Source organism: Oxyura jamaicensis, chromosome 1 (assembly GCF_011077185.1).
Source record: "Oxyura jamaicensis isolate SHBP4307 breed ruddy duck chromosome 1, BPBGC_Ojam_1.0, whole genome shotgun sequence".
Lineage (NCBI taxonomy): Eukaryota > Metazoa > Chordata > Aves > Anseriformes > Anatidae > Oxyura > Oxyura jamaicensis.
Genome location: NC_048893.1, coordinates 199,954,958 through 199,974,882, shown reverse-complemented (window position 1 = coordinate 199,974,882; position 19,925 = coordinate 199,954,958). Strand labels below are relative to the sequence as shown.

Here is a 19,925-nt window from a genome sequence, read left to right as displayed (position 1 = left end):
AAGCCAAGTGCAAGACTCTGTACCTGGGTCAGGCCAATCCTAAGCACAAATACAGGCTGGGCAATGAATGAATCGAGAGCATCCCTGCAGAGAAGAAATTGGTGGATGAAAAACTGAACACAAGCTGTCAGTGTGCACTTGCAGCCCAGAATATCCTAGGCTGTATTAAAAACAGTGTGGTCAGCAGGGTGTGGGAGGGAATTCTCCCCCTCTGCTGTGAGACCCCACCTGCAGTACTGTGTTCAGCTCTGGGGCTGCATAAGAAAAATGTGGACCTGCTGGAGTGGGTCCAGAGGAGGACTACGAAAATTATCAGGGGGCCAGGAGCTCCTCTCCTATGAAGACAGGCTGAGAGAGGTGGGGTTGTTTATCCTGGAGAAGGGAAGCCTCTAGGGAGACCTCATTATGGCCTTGCAATACCTAAAGACCTACAGGAAAAATGGGGAGTGACTCTTTATCAGGGAGTGATAGGACAAGGAGTATTAGCTTTAAACTAAAAGGAGGTAGGTTTAGATTAGATGTAAGGAAGTTCTTTACACTCAGTGTGGTGAGACACTGGAACAGGTTTCCCAAGAAGCTGTGGATGCCCAATCCCTGGAGGTGTTCAAGGCCAGGTTGGATGGGGCTTTGAGCAACCTGGTCTGGTGGGAGGCCTCCCTGCCAATTTCAGGGGGCTGGAATTAAACGATTTTTAAGGTCCCTTCCAACCCAGGCCATTCTATGATTCTATGATTCAATGATTCTATGGTTCTATGATACATCTGATTAGAACAATTGTCTCGTAAAAATGCTAATCCTTTCTATAAAGGCTGTCCTTAGGGTCACTAGCAAAGGGACAGATATCCGTTTCACAGATGTCAAGATGAGATAAATCCCAGAAGTTTTATTTAATGCCATGACAAAACTAAAATGCCAGTTTTATTATAGTTATATTCCTGGATGGTGCTTGATTTTTCACCTGGATGGTGATATGACAGAAATAGGATTGGATTAAAGGGTGTATTTACTTTTTGTATGGCATATAGTGTCTTAGAAACAAAATCTAGATAAGTTTGTTATTTCATGACATCCTACTTGTAGAATCGATCCCTATATAATATTTTTCAAGCCCTTAGTACATTTTAGTTTTAAATGCCACGGTGAAAGGTCAAAGTCTGAGAAATTTCTTAGAATGCGAAGTTTTCCCCCAGGTCACTTAGAAAAATAAATCCTTCTCTATGTGTGATCTCCTCCCCAAACACTTTCTCCCACTCTTTCTCTTCTTCGGTGGGGAAGGCTGCCAAATCCCACTCAATAGACTACCAAGTCAATGGACTATTAAGTATCTTCCGTAATTTGACAGAATCGACCCTTTGATATTTACAGACTATTCATTTTGCAAGGTAGATATGGGCATAAAAAATGCAGATTTGGTTCATTGGTGGTTCTAGAAACATGAAAAAAACTGTTAGAGGCCAAAAAATGATCTTTTGTTTGACCTGTCATATCACCTTTCATTTCCATTTCACTTAACCCTTTTCTTAAACTTCCTTTAAAAAATCAACTATACTTTGACAAGAAACATCCTTTGGAACTGTAAAGTCAAATCATATTGTTGTCATATTTAAAATGAACTTTTTTTTTTTTTTTTTTTTTTTTTTTGAGTTTGGGTCAGTTTAGGTTTTAGCAGAAATGGGTAAATAAATTTGGAAATGTTTTGACTAACCTGACACCAGAAAAAAGTATTGCCTACCACCTTTGAAGACAGCTTTTACATTCTAATCTATTAATAGCATTATAATCTTGGAAGAATTGGTATTAAATTTTGAATATAAACCTGTACCTGTAGCATTATCAATCCTATAATCATAAATATAAACTGAAGGAGATGAATCCAACCAGATCAATGATTTTGTTTTCATCCCTTCTTACCTTTAATGATCAAAGTTAGATCTACTTATTATTTCACATAAAGAAGAAAATGGGAATGTGAGCAGTTTAATCTTTGTATTAGGTATGAAATAGTTAACACTCTGAAGCCAAGTTTCTCATTTGAATCCCAATATACCTCCCATTTAATCCATCTGCTGATGAGGGATGCAATATCGTCAGTCATCAGGCAGGAGGATTTTAGCTATGCCCATAAAAATACTTGCACGAGTTCCCTTAGCTAAATGTTAATTAAAACACAGGCTTTGCAAGAAGTGGCCTGGGAACTCCAGTGGTTTCTCTAGCTTTCCTATGTCAGGAAAAAACTCTCTCTAAATGAAATACTTAGAAAAGATTGCTATACTTTGGAGCCGCAGTATAGGTGGTCACAAGACCATCTTGACAGTGCCATTGAAAATTCATCTGATTTATCTTGCTTCTGCTTCGGGTTTCTTACAGACAGAACTCATCTGATACTATTTTCCTGCTCACCCAAGGGCACTCACTGCAAAGCTTAATTAAGAGATGCGTGCTAAGTTTTCTTTAAAAGCCTTGGGTGAACAATAGAGAAAAATATAACAATTGAGTTTATATGCATCAAAAATACCATGTTAGACAACTCCTTCCCAGGGATGTTCCTGAGCAAAATGGTTCCTAATTGTTTTCTCTCAGCCGATATAAACTGAAGGCCAAAAAAAAACCAGCAATGTATGACTTCTATAAACTAGAAAGCAAAAAATAAAATAAAATAAAATAAAATAAAAAATAAAATAAAAAATAAAAAATAAAATAAAAATGTAAAGTTTGATGCCAGAAAACATGCAACAATCAATTTTTTTTTCTTTTATCTCTCAAAAAAAATAATAATAATAATAAAAAAAAAAACAGGTTGAAAGTTTTCAGGAAATATATATATATATATTTTTCATGAATTCTCATTTGTTGTTGTTGTTCTCCTTATTACTAGAAGAATGAAGAAAGAAGCAAATCTACTTAGAACTTTCCATAATAGGTTTATTTTGTTTTCAGTTAGTGTATTAACAAGGTGATTTCAAATAGAATGCTTTCAGGATATGCATGTAATAGCTGGCAGTTTTCCTGTTTTATGCTCTCAGGTATAAAGAGTGCTGTAAAAGCCATAAGGTATACAGCACAATAACAACACTGTGTAGACAGCCTATAAGTCCCAGAACTCATGGTATTTCCTAGTCCCACCACTGTTTAAAAACAAATGACTTTGAAATCTTCCAATGCCTCAAGAACCTGTTTTAGAGAACTGTATCCTACCACATAAAAAACATACAGAATTAATTATCCCATGCAAATTTAACCTAACAGAATAGTGTCACCACAACAAATCAAGCCAAATTAGTGAAAAGGAACAGTATCAAACCTTCTGCTTTAATGAATTTAACTCATGACAAGAACAAGTGTTATGTCTTTCTCCTGCCCCTTTGTCCATGTAGTTGACCACAGCACGGCATGGATAATTATTTAAACATTTTACCTCCACATGAAAAAATATATAATATGTTACCACAAAATAAAGCGGTAATGCATTCAGGACTTGATATTGAAGGTTTAAAATAATTGATTATATCTAGTATTATAATAGAGCTATTGATAAAAAACAGTGAAGTTGTTAGTTTCAGTCACTCAAGGCCATTCATATCTAAGTCCTTCTTACAGTTCTGACTATGATCTGGCTACTCATACGTCTTTTTACTCAGAAAACAAGCTAACAAAACAAAACAAAAAATACCTTTTCTGTTTTTGGCTAATTTAACATTTGTGTTACTTAGTTCCAAATCCCCATAGAGTTAAACATAATGTGTATCCCAGGAGATAATTTGTCTGCCTTAGGTTTCAGAGGCTGTGAGTTGAAACCTTAAAGAGTTTTCTTTTATTAAATGTTCTGTGTGCCTGTTTTCCTCTCACTGTAATATGGATGACTACATTCACATCACATAATTATTTTTATTGCGTATAAACAAGTTGTATGTGACTCGAGCATTTCAGTTTTTTCTTTGTGTGTGTGTGGCAAAGAAGTAAAACCTATAGATTTTTTATTTATATTTTTCCCATGAAGTTTTGTGTATGTTTCAAACTTGATATGTGTTTTGTATGAACCCTATACTCCTTGAATAAAATGCTTAATTAGCTTTTTTTGGCAACTTCCCTAATATGTTTCCATTAAACTCTATAAATTCTTGGGTCTGTTTGGGTACCAACTGCTGGCTAATTTACAAGAAAATGTTTCTTTCTACCCCCAAAGTGTTCTGTGTAACCTGACAATGTCACTGCTAGTCCTGTTATTGGCTTTTACATCTTTTTTTTTTTTTTTAAATGCAAATTTTCCTTTTTTTTTTTTTGTCCTATTTTCTTTTATGAGTATTTATTCATCACAGAAGGACCAAAAAAAAAAAATAAAAATAAATAATAATAATAAAATCTCAAATGTCTCCTTTGCTGCGTTTTTGTTTGTTTTTATTTTGTTTTTATTTTCCTTTAGCAATACAGTGGTTTGAAATGTAAAACATCTGCTTTGACAAGTCTGGAGGTTCTTTCTGTATTAAACTCCTTAACGAATATCCTCACTATGCCTCAGTAACTAATACACAGCCAGAAATGCTTAGAAAAGCTGAGATGATTTCAAACCACCTTCTTAAATGCTCTCCCCCAAACCTTTACTCTCGCACTCCAACAGAGGTAAGGAACATCATGTACAATTGCCCAAAGAGCCAAGAGAGAGAAAAATGCTCTCTCCCTTCTCAAACTTGTATTTTTCTGAGCTCAGAGAGCAAGGATTTAGCAAGGATGTATTTATCAAGGTATATTTGGATTTGCTGAGAAATTACAGTTGGTCATGAAAGGCAGGTGAACTCTGCAATGTTAACTCTGTGTGGCAGCTGAAGTTTAGACTAAGGTGTGATAAAGCAGAAATGTGTGATCTAGAGTATTAGCCAGAAAATACTTCAGTAGTGAAGAGATTAAACATATAAAGAGGGGAGCAGATACTGTGAAGGAGCTCTTTATACAGGTCTAACCATGTTAACTGTGTACAGTGTAAGTAAGGAAAAGAAGGCACTGGTGTGGAATGTCTAAGAAGAAATTTCATAAATTGGCAATTGTTTTACATAGCAAACTGATACCCAAGACATTTTGGGGTGGTTTCTATTTATTTATGCTTTTATTTATTTTTTTTTCTGCATGCCTTCCCCTCCACCAGGAAGACATAAGCTCATAAAACTGCAAATCTTAATGATTAACTCAGCTCGGGTAGGAGAGGAAATCGGTAGAGTGAAAAAGAATAAAAAATCAGTTCACAGACTTGTAAAAATCAGGTAGGAGGAGGGATAAGAATAGTAAGAAACTGAAATTCAAGTGATACTGAGAATCCAAAATCATGTATTTTATTTTTTTTTCCCCGTTTTTCCCTTGTTCTTCAATATCTGATCTGTAGTACTTGCTCCAGGAACTGTTTCCCTTATTGTCTGGGTAAGATTTAAAACCAAGAGCCTGAACTAAAAAAGGTCTTTGTGGTATGGCTAGCTTCCAAAACATCTAGCATTTCCAGTGTCATTTTTATTGGCTTCAGTGTCACTCTGTGGCCAGCATTTGCAGGAGAAGATAGGGACACAACAGTTATGTGTATGTTTTGACCTCTCCATGAGAAATAGGATGTGTTGCTAGGGATTGAGGCTACCTGCAACAGTGCGAGGGCACCATCTGCTTTCTGGCAAATTGGCTGTTATTCCCAGATTGGGTTTCTCACACACTTATATAGGGGAAAGTTTAAAATGGCTGCATGTGAAAGTGAATCTTGTCCGTACATGCCTCAGGAAGGGTCTGATCAGTAGAGAATCTTTTTTGAACCATGCTCACTTGAACTTCTCCTTCTAGAGACATATTTAGTCATCCATTTATTAACTCTCATATTTATCAACATCTATGGAATAAGGATATCCTTTTACATTGGTAATATACTGTTAAAACATCATAAGAACTGCCAAAAATATCCTTAGGGTACCAAATTGCAGAGTAACAGAAGGATGTAGCAGCTGACCAGTGCTCAGTTGTCATCAGTGCAACAACACACTGGTATTATGAGTCATTTCAAGAGATGACAGAGACATGAGTTAAAAATAAAATAAAAAAAAAAGCTTGTTATGTCAATACCTTGTGAGTCATTTCATTAAGAGTAAGGTTGGATGCTCTATGGGCACCTTTCAATCCAAGAAGACTCTCACTTCACTTTATTCACTTTAGATAAGTCCTCCCCAGATCCTATAGAGAATTATGTCTTTCTTGGACTTTCTGCCATTATCAGCAACATATTTCTCTGTAAATTATTTTTTCCAGCTTGCTACACACCTCTCAAAGTTTTTTTTTGTTGTTTGTGGTGTTTTTATTATTATTATTTTTATTATTATTATTATTATATTCAAGCTGGCAAGCAGGGGAAGGGAGCACTGCTGCAGCACTGGCATTGGGTTTGAAGCTGAGAATGTACTTCATTACACACAGTTTGTAAAACTACATGTCCTCCCTTCCCCATGCCTGTGAGCTGCCAGAAGAAATATCCCAATAATACTTGAGAAAGGCTTAGCCTGGGACCAGCCACAGATTGTCAGTTGCTGGTTCTGAGTACAAGGCAAAATAGGAAAGGATTATGCAGCTGAATGAGCAGCGGTGATAAGGGAAATTCTGGATGGGGAAAAAAAAAAAAAAAAAAAAAAAAAAAAAAGCCTCGTTCCTGGAAAACTGTGCAACATCTGAGGCTATAGGCAGTCCATCAGTACAAGAAGCTCACTGAGCAGGGAGAAACAAGTAACAGAAACTGTCTGGAAGCTGTCCACCACCCCCGACTGCTAATGCACTCTTCCATGTCCATTTGGCATGGAAAAATCTTTAGCTACAGTGCTCTGCATGAATACATACTGCCATGAAATAGAGACTAGCATGGGTGTCTTTGCCTGCAGTCTGAATGGGAGTGACAGACTCCAAACTCATTTGTGCACCCCAGTGAAGTCTAATCCAGAAAGCAGTGTGATGCTCTCTGCCACCCGATCTCACTTTTCTTTTTGAAGCAAAGGAAATCCATGGGAGATGGATGAGGTGAGCCTTCCACTGAGGAGACCCCTCACCCTGCTTGCTCATAAAGCCTGGGTTGAGCACTCTGACCACAGGAATGAGCTTTCCAAAAATCCACTGAGCACCTGCAGGATGGTGTTTGAGTGTGCATTTCAGCACCTCGAGTCCCAAAGCATATACTTATTATTTATCTTGAAAGAGAGTTTGCTGGTACCTTTCCTGCCTTGTGGTGGAGAGCTGCATCTCCAAAATGGCCTGGGCAGCTGAATCAGTGAAGTGGTGGCTGAGACACTTCTCAATAAATAAAAGGGTTTTTATTTATTTATTTATTTCGCTTTCTTTGTCTTTTACTTTGAGATATCCCATAAATATCTGTTTGAAATTCTTATATTGCAAAGAATAGAGGTGATTTCTGATGTTTCTGGCTTGCAGATTGTGGCTAAAACACAGAAAAACTTATCCATGAATATCCCATAAAAATGAAAAAGAAAGCTGACAGAAAATCTATAGAAGTAAGGAACCAAACCATATAGACTCGAGTAGGAATTTAAGACAGCCATAAGAAAAGTGCAACGTAGGAAGGATATTAAAATTCAGTAACTGGGAAGTTGCAATGTGTCACATGAAAACAAGGCAACTATTATTTTGATGTCAAAGCATATCTTGTCTAGAGAACTTGGTGTTACTTGCAGGTCTTCTATGTGATGTATCTGATCTAAAGCATGTGTTACATACAGCAAACAGAACTAATATTTCTGGTATAAAAAGTACTTATATATGTTTCTTTATGTCCAAGCCCTTGGTATTTAGCAAACAAACCATTTCTCTGAGGCACTTAATGGTCCTTACATTGCTACAGTCCTTCAACTGCTTTGTAGCTATCCAATAAGAAATTACTGTGTTCAGATAGGGCTCATTTTTTCAGGCCCTATTTTATCTTTCTCTTACTTCAAAATGCATTCAATAGAGAACCTCCTTGCTGCTCTGATTTCTGCATCATCACTGAGAACCAAACATTTTGATGGTGGAGATTAGAAAACGAGAGGTGACCTGAAAGTCCCAGAGAAACAAATTCTGAAGCTTCCTTGGAGAATGCAGCTCCACATCAGAATTCTCTGCAGAGAATTCTGCCAAGAAAGGAGGCTGAAGGATCCTGTTCAGAAAGGAGGCTGAAGGATCCCGCTCTGGCACGCTATAAACAAGCACCAAAAAGCTTTGGAAGGTCCCAGCTGCCCAAAGCAATCACCTTAGGAGCAATACTCAAGCTCCCAAAAGCAGTATTTGAAAGCAAGTTAGATTTCCCCTGCATTCACCCAAAGATGAATTCCTTGTAACCTGTCTTTACAGGCCTTTGAAATGGGAGTGCTTCGCTTCTTATAATACAGACCATATGTGTCCAAGCTTTCAGTTACTGACTTACATGCAGGTTGTGTGTAATAAAACAGAGAGCTGAAGCAGTGAGCCTGCTTTATTTTGTCCAGCTTCCTTCTATAAATGTTATTTTTTTATTACTCTTTATAAAGACCCTGCTGAATAAGAAAGTATGCATTTGGATTTTCTGCTGAATCATTTCTTCTGCTTTGTCTTCCTTGCAAGACTCCCTCTGAAGCCTATATTTTTCCCCCTGCATTCACAGCACTGCCTGTGTCTTGCCAATCTGCTTGCCCATGCCACTCCAAGCACTGCTGCTTGTGTAGTCCATGGTTGACCATGCAACGTGTTACTGCACACAATGGCTGCTTAGTAAGGTGATCGTTATCTCTCCCCATTTTATGTTCTCTTTTCACAGTCTTCTTGCTTCACAGCTGCTGAAACAGAGTTGGTTCAGTGTTTTGTTGCTATCTCTTCCCATTCTCTCGTTCAAGTAGAAGTGGTTTGGGAAGGATTTCCTAAATGCAGCTTACTATTATTGCTCAAATAAGCATAACAGATACTGTGGTGATTGCCAGATTTTGTGATTCTGGCTCCTACAAACTCTCGTTTCTCTATGGCCTTTTCCTTTGAAAAGAAGCACAGCTATGCTGCACACGTATGTTTAATTACTTGAAAGAAGCAATTTCTTATTATTCCTCATGCTGGATGGAAGCTCTTGCCCACCTCACTTGTGATTTAAAACCATGGTATAAGCAAATGTTACCTTTTTGCCTTGGATGTAAGAACTATGAAACTCACGACATGGCAATCTTTGGTAGGGTATGTGTTCAGAGTTGCAAAATACAGGCTGAAAACATAAAACAAAGAAGGGCACAGGGAAGGTAAAATACATTTTAAAGGATCTTATCACATGAAATAAAAAATTATAGAGCAATCTGTGAAGCAGATAATGTGACAGAAGGATACTTGAAGCATGTGTAGCCTGTGAAACACACTGCCAGAAAAACACTTTTGTGTTTTGTGGCTGGGTGCATGCCTTGGCCACCTTCTGAACTTGCATGGGGATAAGACCAACATGTGTGCACACCTTTTTTTTTCAGAAACAAAACTTCTGCTTTAAGGTATAAGCTTATGCATTAGCTATTATAATAGAGGGAACTATATAGTCAGGGACTTCCTACATTTTCATCAAAGGCAACGTGTATCTTTTAGCCAGAAACCAGATTCTGCGTATAATGAGTCACTGGTCTGACCCAGAGCAGAAACTCCTTTGTACCAAAAGGAATGTATTTATGTATGATTGCATAATTATTCCCCTTGCTTTCCAGCAGATCCTTCCTTTGTTTTGGCTCTGTCTGCTAAGGTATGCACACAGCCAGGCTTATCCTGACTTGTGGCTCCTCTCACCAGATAATAACATAAGGAATTTCAGGACGGTACTGATAACAAAACTAGAGTAATATATATGCAGATGTATAGCCAGTTCAGGGCTCCTCTCAGACTAATCGCCAATCTTTATTTGTTTCTTTTGCAATCCAAGCTAAGTTTCTGTCAGTCACAGAAAGTAGATGGCACCTGACAAGTCCTCTACAGCCTGTTTTAAACTTTTCAGGACCACAAATCCCTGAGGGGCTTGCCAAGCCTCAACAGATCCATTCTATTCTGGCTTAAAAATTTATTCTGTGCTGCTCAGTCCCTAAAAACCAGTGGAAGAGTCTTCTGTCAACATTTGTGTTCAATATTTTATTTGGTAATTGTCTATAAAGTAGTGAACTCACCCCCAAATGCTGACACTCCATTTGTTGTAAAATTCTTTTGAATTTTTTTGTGCAGACTGTGGTATGTAAATACAAAATGATCTGACAGTGCTGAATTAGTATTTAGGTTTGAAGAGGTAAATGCCAATGTGTTTGATTAACCTTCTTTACATTTTTGTTCATTAGTTTATTCGTCCTTCTGGAAAGTGCTATTAGGTCAGAACATTCAGCATATATTTGTGTTGAAGGTGAGTGCACGGCAAGTGGTTTACCCAAGGATTCAAAGGTAAACCTTGGTGAGAGCTCAGGGTCATTTCTAGTCAGTGAAAGTATGAAATTAGGAAAATGAAGGAAGGCAGGTAGGAAAAAGCATAATCATAATAAAAGCATAAATATGCAATAAAAATGGGGTTCAAAAAAAATAAAACTAGGTTTTAAAAAGAATATTATTGTTTCAGTGAACAGACACTGTTCACTGTCAAGACAGACACACTTGTGGATTTATTAAAAAAAAAAAAATCTACACAATTATTACATATAGCTGCCAAAATCCACTGGTAGAATAACGTTGATCCATGAGTTCAAGGAGCGGAAGTTTGAATTTCAGAAAAACAAGCTGTCCTGTGTTCCCTGAGGGAAAAAAAAAAAAAAAAAACACACAAAAAAAAAAGTCCCTGCTTGGAATAAACATTCCCAGCAATGCTAAGTGCACGTTCCCTGCTCATGGTAAGTCAGCGAAGCTGTCAGGCAGGCATGAACAGATTCAGCTAAGCATGGGAAATGGACACTGTCATGGTGATGGCTCAGTGTCAGAAAAAAAAAAAAAAAAAAAAAAAAAAAAAAATTTGCTCATATTGATCTCAGCAGATCTGAGGAATAAATCAGATGAGTGTAGTGGAAGGGAATGAATGACTTGACTTTTGGATATATTCTGTTGCTAAGTTTCTGCCAGGACACCTTGTTGCCCTATGTCTTTGCTTACATCCATGTGGAGAGTGCACAGGGAGTGTAAAAACCCTCACAGACCATAATAACAGCTTTTCACTCTTGTTTTGCTTTTTTTATTATTATTTTTATTTTTTATTTTAAGTATCCCTCCAAAAACAAGGTAACAGAAAACAAGGTTCAAACTCCATTGACTGAATTTGTCCACCTATTCCACAGTAATTCATCTTTTAAGAACAGCCAGGGCACTTCTAGAAGATAACAGCCAATGTTTCTGCAAATGCACACACCTCTGTTTAATAACAGGAAGAGAGAAAATACTGTGTGGCAATTAATACAACTGAAGAAAGGGAAGTTTCTGGCTTATATGCACACATGTACCAGCAGTGTGTGGAGTTCAAGATTAATTTTCTTTCTAAAGCTTTCTAAAGCATATTGGTACAAAGACTTTCTTTTGCATATGTGAAAGTTAAAATTTAGGTCCTTTCATTTTCTGTTGAATGCAGTCTACTCGTATGCAAAAATGTTTAGCTACTTGACAGAAAGAGGTGTATTGGGAAGCTTTAATGGTATTCAGGCTCATTGGTGGCAGCGGATCAGAGGTGCTGCCTAGCCCCTGGTGCCTGATGTGCCCAGGGACCATTGGGCACATAAGGTTCAGGAAACAGGGTGGCTCAGGGAGTCAGCTCGTTGATTTTCAAGCTGTCTTTGGCATGCATTAGAGCAGCCTGGGGACTGTTTTAAACAACTCCAGCTGGGAATAAGCCAAGCACAGTAGTATTCTGGCCAAGTCCCGGCACTCTCCTTTCTCCAGGGCCAGACAGGATTGATGGTATATTAGCAGGGTTCATTGACTGTGTGCCAGCTAGGGATGTTATAATGCCAGGAGAAATCTCAGCTGGCGAAATCTGAAGAGCTTCCAGGCTTTATGCACTGCTATACTGGTGGAGAAACTGGAGTTTATCTGAGAAACAAGTCCCAAAAGTGTGAGGTTCTTGGTATGTTAAAAATGAGATAGAACTGCAGAAAGCAAATGGGGAAGCATTTGGAAAGTTTAGTAATAACAAGTGTTGCCACTAAGAAAGGATGTTTTCTGAGTGAGCTAGGATAACTTGTGAAGAGCTGTGGAGTAACTTTGGAATGACATTGGCTTGGAAAGAAGACCACTAAGATCATCCATCTGAGGGACAGAACACAACATGATGGTAGGAGCTAACTCCACTCAGGTTCTGCAGATCCCTGCTTGCTGCTCTCTAGTGTTATATTTCATATTAGATCCTCTCCCTGCTCTAGCTTGGTCTCAACACAGAACAAAACAATTCCTTGGAGACATCAGGATTTAAAAATATATAGGCAGAATGCAGAAACAGATGTCTTTCGCCACTGACCAAGTTCCATACTAATGCCTTGAATCTTGAGGCATGCTGAATCCTGGGTGTTTTAGTTCCCTTGCTACTCTCTGCTCTCTTTCTTACTCTTTTTAATGGAGATCTATTGTATCACCTTCCTCCTGGACTGAAAAATTTTCACAAGCTCAGAACACAAATGCAGCACATATTGATACCCACAAGGAACGTGTCCACATGGCTGCACAGACTCCTCTGAAGCCAGTAATTGTCTGCATGAACCTGGTTCAAGACTGAGAACCCATTCCTGAAGTCTAGAGTGGGCAAACTGGTTTGTTACTTAAATGTTTTTTGTCTCCCTAGTTGGTTCCAACTGTTCTTTCTGTAATATAACACATCTCTCATCACCACCACTGTCACCACCACCACAGTTCTCTTTTCTGTTTAGTTACAGTAGTGGCAGCAGAAGAAGGAGGAAGAGGAGGAGGAGGATTTCAGCCATTTGAAATGGCTGTTCCTTAATGTTAAACAACCTCTGCTTAAATGCCACAGAGAAATCGTACTTACATGACCTGGTGCTCCAATGTTTCTCGCAATGCCAGCACTTGAAGAGAGTAACTGCTTCAGAATAAGCAAAACCTCATGAAACATTTCCAATAGATGTCCATTGCTTCCGCACATTCTCTGTTAATTATCACTTTCTTTCTCCCCGAACCCAATGGGAGTTAATCTGGGGCCTGATCCAGCTCCAGAGGACTTGGAAGCTTTGTGATATTTTACTGAATTGTTTCTGGAAGCTTGGTGTAAATTGAAACCCATGCCTCTGGGGAAAGAAATCTCTGAGAGGTTATCATGCTCCTCAGGTAAAGTGGGAAGTCGAACCTCAGCTTTCTTTATGTCAGAGTACTGTTCTCACATTTTGGAGGTTTCATTTTCAAGTTTCATGCTCCACCTTTTCACTTTCTCAGCACAATATTTGATGTTGAATAGGACTGACTTCTAAGTTAGCAGGGTCTACACTAAGCAAAGTCTTGAATCGGGCTGCATGGTTAACATGTTGCATGTGTTATTCCCTAATAATTTTGCACACACGTAAGCCTTGCAGGTATCATCATATCCTATTCAGATGCCCTCCTGTATGATCCTCCTTTCCATTTACTCTTGTAAATATGTCACTGACAGTATGTTTCATTAGTATCTCCAACAACAAGCTCAAATCATGTTTTATAACTCCCAGATATAACGAATCAACGCCTTGCTCTGACAATTACTCAATCTCTCAAACTTCCACTTTAGATCAATGCAGATCTAAGTTCCCTGTGCTGGTGTTTTGCACTTGTCCAGTAATTAGACTTGTGCAGAAACACATATAAAGTTTTCGTATACTTTGTTAATAGGTGCTATTCCTAACAGAACTGGTCAAGTATGCTTAGTATTAAATGGTACCTTTGTCCTTAAAAGTCCATGAGCTTTCTCTGTTAATTTGAACTTACTTCCAACCATACCTGTCAGGCAATGCAATAACTATGTTACTGTGGGACTTTGTAGCTCAACAGTTAAGTACCCTTCTAACATATGAATGACGTGACCAAATGATATTTTAGTATAATAATCACTATTCATAATTTTTTAATTCTTTTAATCATTTTTATTTTTATTTTTATTTTTTTCATTTTTAATCTTCCATCAGAACTGTTCTTATATGTAGTTGTCTAAGCTAGACAGTTTGTTCTTGCTCCCTGGAAAACATGCAACATGGGCTGCAAAAAAAGCTACTGTTCTTATTTTCCTTAAGCCATAGAAATTCTGTTTGGAAGAGACCTCTTGAAGTCATAGGTTCCGCTTTCCATCCAAACAGGGGTGATCACCAAATTAGATCAGGTTAGCTATGACTTTAAGCAAGTCTAGTAAATCTCATGAAAATCTGGTAGACCTAGTAAATTATGTATCCATCTATAAAAATATATATGTATTTAATACATTACTGTATTTAATACATTAATGTTTCCTTTCTGTGATGTTGGCTGAAGATGTTGGTTTGGAAATGTTATAGAGTTCTGGTCTTGTTTCTCTTTAGTTCCTCAGCCTGTCCATATCTCAGTTTGTATTCCTGTTTCATCCTGAGATGATAAGCATTGAGGCAGAAACTGGTTTTCTTTTCTGTGTTTATTTAGAGACTGACTAATACAATTTAGCCTGCTGCTTGAGCAGGTGTCCAGTCATTATCATCATGATAATGCTAATGCTAATGCTAATAATAATAATAATAAACAAAGCTAATTTTAACAGACACCTGAGCTTGGCACTTAAAAAATTAGTCATTTAAAATTGAAATATCTAGCTTACGGTCTGTCTGCTTTTACTTTGCCACATGTATAATAGTGATAAAACACTTACCTACTTCCTTGGAGAGTAAATATATTAAATTGTACTTTCATACATCACAGTGACAAATTTTTGTAACTAATAAAGCAAACAAGATAGCAACTTTCATGTCAAGATGCATAGGTTAAGTCCACCTCCTACCTAGCCTTTTTCTCTGGAAAATGTCAGATTCCCCCAATACAATATATATAACCCTTTTCCAGAAAACATGCAGCTTGAAAGGGCTAGTAATGTGCTAGAAATATGTCCCATGAGCTGTCAAGACAGCTAGAAGGGAGAACCTGACTAAGTGGTATTTAGTAGACGTTGTAATAAAAATACAGGTTTTAACCTTTTTAAATTCTTTGTATCCAAAGATGACTTTTTTTTAGACATAAGCTGAGCATCCAAAGACCTCTATAAAGTGATGAAAAAAAAAATCTCAAGGAACTGAAAATTCAAAAAAAAAAAAAAATTGTAAATGTGGGATTTCTTGTCATGTTTCCCTGCCTGTTTTGGGAAGAAAAGACTTTTGCAGTCAGAAAATCCGTCTTCCCTCCTATCCACCTTTCTTTCTCCTCCCCAAAGCACTTTTGAATTCTTTAACTAACACAGGAAAATGTTTCAGAGACATTAAGTTCCTACGGATTTATTCAGATTTGTGGAAAAATATTAAGTGAATATCCCAGTGAGAAAATGACCTGTTCCATGAACTCAGCACTCATCTGTCTCTTTGGCATCCCATAGTTAATCAGACACTCGTATTCACTGTCCAGGCAGCATAGGCCTGCTTCAAAAGTGGTAGGAACACATACATTTTACAACATAGAAGTTAAATTAATAGTCACAAGTGGAAAGTAAGAGTACATATATTTGGTGAAATTATGGAGAGAGGAAGGTGTTAAGGATTTTTTGAGGCAGATGATTTAGGAAACATATCTCTAGAATTTTTTATTATTATTATTATTATTTTATTATTATTTTTTAAGCTCCACATCCTGTAAGCAGTTTGTTTTCTCTTGTATTTTGCAATCTGCAGAATAGAATTCATACTGAAAGGCAATAGTTTGACATTACTGAATTAAAATGCTAAATATCTGATTAACTGATCCAAAATGTTTAATTTCATCATCATTTTCATTTTAATGTGGGTTACCTCTTAACTGTCTTCCATGCAAGATTAACACAGAAGCTTCTCAATGACTTCCAGTGCTCTTCTTCAAGCAGTGTGATGGAGACCACTCGTCATGTGGCCTGGGATATTTTAGTTCTGTGTCACAGGAGCCTACCAGGACCAGAACAATGAGAGTGGACCCAAACTAAGTTACTCTGAGGCAGTAACACCATATGCAGCTTGAAGTCAGATACATTCTTTGGTGGGTTAAAAACTGGCTGGACAGCTGGGCCCAGAGAGTGGTAGTGAATGGAGTGAAATCCAGCTGGTGACCGGTCACCAGTGCTGTTCCCCAGAGGTCAGTGTTGAGGCCTCTTTATTAAAGGATACCTCTTTATTGATGATTTGGATGAGGGAATTAAGTGCACCCTCAGCAAGTTTGCAGATTACACCAAGTTGGGGGGAAGCGTCGGTCTGTTGGAGGATAGGAAGGCCCTGCAGAGGGACCTGTACAGGTTGGATCCATGGGCAGAGGCCAATGGGATGAGGTTCCATGTGGCTAAATGCCGTGTCCTGCACTTTGGCCACAACAGCCCCATGCAATACTACAGGCTTAGAGCAGAGTGGCTGGAGAGATATGCAGAGGAAAAGGATCTGAGGCTGCTGATTGATGCTCGCCTGAACATGAGCTGGCAGTGTGCCCAGTTGGCGAAGGCCAATGGCATCCTGGCTTGTATCAGGAATACTGTAGCTAGCAGGACCAGCGAGGTGATCGTACCCCTGTACTCTGCTCTGGTGAGGCCGCACCTTGAGTACTGTCTTCAGCTTTGGGACCCTCACAACAAGAGGGGCATTGAGGCCTTGGAGCGTGTCCATAGAAGGGCTACAAAGCCGGTGAAGGGCCAGGGACACAAGTCCTGTGATGAGTGGCTGAGGGAACTGGGGCTGTTTAGTTTCCAGAAGGCTCAGGGATACCTTACTGCTCTCTACAACTACCTGAAATGAAGGTGTGTGGAGCTGGGGGTTGGCCTCTTTTCACAGATAATTAGCGATAGGACTAGAGGGAATGGCCTCAAGTTGCACCAGGGGAGGTTAAGTTGGAAATAATGAGGCATTTGTTCTCAGAAAAAGCGGTCAGGTATTGGGATGGGTTGCCCAAGGAGGTGGTGGAGTCACTGTCCCTAGAGGTGTTTAAGGAAAGGGTGGATGTGGTGCTTAGGGACATGCTTTAGTGGTGACATTGGTGGTAGGGTTGGACCAGATGATGTTGGAGGTTTTTTCTAACCTCTATGATTCTGCATTTCTATTCTGTTCTATGATTCTAAGTCACAGTGTCTCAATATGATGCATTGCAAAGAAAAAAATGGACTCAAAATGGTGCTTTTTGTCAGTCCAGGAGTCCAACATATTCATCTCCAAGTAAACCCTTTTCAAAGAGCAGCAGTGTCATGTTTTCCATCATTTTTTAAATTTATTTTATTTTATTTTATTTTATTTTTGTTACACAAAGCTGCATTTTTATCAAAAGAAATTTAAAACTCCAGCTGTAAACTCTCCTCTAGCCCTAATCAATAGTTGGAATTTACTTGGTTAACTGCAGCTGCAATCATATCCTGATTTCACTTTCACAGATGTAAAATGAAAGTGGCTGCATCAGAATCAATTGAGTTATATTGGTGTAAATCACTTTTAGAAGATGTTGGAATTAGGTCCAAAAAGAGTTTTCTTGCTGTTAACCTGGAAGCTGATGATAGATCAGGATTGCAGTCGAGGAATCCAGTCTCATGAGCTATTGCTTTAACCATTGATCCACAGCAGAACTCTCTGGGCTTGTTTCCTTTATGGTAATTATGAAGTATATATCTAAGCATCTGCCTCCTGTGTAAAGAAGATAATTCCTTTCCAATTACACTGTTTAAAGTCCGATTCTACTTCCTCGTCATAGAAACCTGTTTCACAGATTTTTTCTTAAGCCACCAACCGAAGTACACAAATGTTCATTTGTATCATTCAGCAAGCAACATTTGGAAAAGCAGAAGCAGAGTGATAACATTTTGTACATGCTCAGGAAGTAAGAGGTGATATTACACTATAAAGTTTTGGAAAGCTAAAAATGAGCAGTGTAAAGCACGAGAAAGCAGCTGTAACTGTCAGTTTAACATCAGTGACCATATTGCAGAATTTACTCCCAGGATAGATTAGCTCAGCGGTGATATTTAAAGGTTTAAAAAGAGAATATTCTTATTTGGAAAAAAAAAAAATAGTTTTTAATTGCTTATTTTTTCAAACTGCTCACTGAGACGATGGTCATCCATAGAAGGTGTTGAGGACAGAAGGGCTGGACAGGTGTCACTTCAAGGGGGGCAGGGCAGGGGCTCAACATCCAGGGAGGCCCATCCCACTACCGAGGCCCAGATGCAGACCAGAGGTGTCCAGGCAAGGCTCCTAAGCCCTGAAAATAAAGTTTTGATACCTAAACATGGGCTGTACAAGCCCCTGAGCAATGCCTAGGTGCTGCCTGGGCATACTGCATTAGGACCACATAGAGAGCAGCACAGACCATTGAATGCTAGGGATAAAGACTGGAAGTGGTGGAAGTGCCATCCACATGGAACCAGGGGGGGGTTGCTGCCTCCATGTATAGTGATAGCTCATTCCCTGGCTTTGTTCTGGGCTGCTCCAAATAGCTCTCCAGTAGAAATCCTCACAAGGTGGTGCTGGATGCAGGCAGATGGATAGGTGGTGTAAACACAGCCTGCACTGGCAGTGCCTGTGCAGAAGAGGACTTTCTCCCCTCATGCTATTGAAACTCGAGTACTTTGCCATAACATGTTTCAGAACTGGTAGAATGGAAAACTAATACTGTAATTTTAGCTAGCCCAGAACTGGTATAGAAGCAGACCTTCAGAGCTCATTTTTATGAACAACTGAAGAACTTTAAATGTACTAGGAATACATAAGCATTATCTGGCAGGCATTGTCAGCCCTGGATAAAGCAGAATGTGTATTAAACATGTTTCAGACAGATGAGGAATTACATAAAGGAAGTATCCAGAACCGTAAAATGGAATTCTGCTGTTGTAAGCTAAATACTGTGCTCTTATATGCAGCATACTCCTGTATACACTATGGTTAAGCAGATTGTTCAACATCTATTGACGTATTCCTTCTCTCTTGCTGTAGAAAACTAAATTAACTTCTCTAGGATTGTATGAGAAACAATTAGAAGGAGGTCTGTAAGTGCAATATTTTACTTTTTTTAAGTCAGAGGCCAAAGTCTGTTGGCTGAAGCAGCAGCACCATATTTCACAGGAGGCCCTTAAACAGAATCCAGATAATCACAGGCAGATATTCTCTTGTGCAGCCCTATTCATCCTTCCTAAAAAGATAATATTCATATGCAAATAAATAAATAAATAAATAAGAAGATTTTGGGAAGCTTTAAAATATTGCATTCCACACTGAGTCTATTATTATTTCTTCTCATCTGGCTTCAAGGTTTATATGCAGTTAAAACAACCTTTGTCCTTTGCAAGCAACCTCTTTTTGCCAGTAATTCACTCTGCTACTCTGACCTTATTTGCTGATGGCATAATTTGTCTTGCAACCCTACATAAATACACTACATCAATAACATTTTCTCAAGGCTATTTTCCCCTGAACCATTATTTTTCTTTTCAGCAGAGCAACAGACAACATTATAACTTTCCTTGTATAGTTCTGATGTAAAGCAGGCATTCAGACAACGTTTGTTTTGTTTTTATTGCTATTTTTAAGATGAATACAAGGTGGTAAACTAGAGGTAGAGCTCTTTTTATTTTTTATTTCTTTCCAAAAATCTACAACTGAACATGACCTTTTCCTTTCATAATCAGTTTGCACAGAGGAATAATTTCCAAAGCAGTGTGGGAAGGAACAATGAAAGCTAAATGTTAATTTTCAAAAATAAAATCCATCTTGCCTTCTAGTTTTTGAATTGCCCAGAATAAAATTCTGGCTCAGCCTCCAGGGGAAAAGCATTGG

General features: G+C 38.4%; 1 protein-coding gene and 1 long non-coding RNA gene across 2 annotated transcripts in view; one reads left to right on the top strand and one right to left on the bottom strand.

Moving 5' to 3' along the window:
• The window catches only part of TENM4 (teneurin transmembrane protein 4), a 901,054-nt gene that overhangs the window by 107,844 nt on the left and 773,285 nt on the right, over positions 1 to 19,925 (top strand). The gene's annotated exons all lie outside the window — the stretch shown is intronic.
• On the bottom strand, positions 576 to 18,063 carry LOC118169184. The gene is made up of 3 exons (XR_004751956.1): positions 18,051 to 18,063; positions 13,422 to 13,423; positions 576 to 726 (listed from the first exon to the last, which is right to left on the bottom strand). It is a non-coding gene; the product is annotated as an uncharacterized LOC118169184 (long non-coding RNA).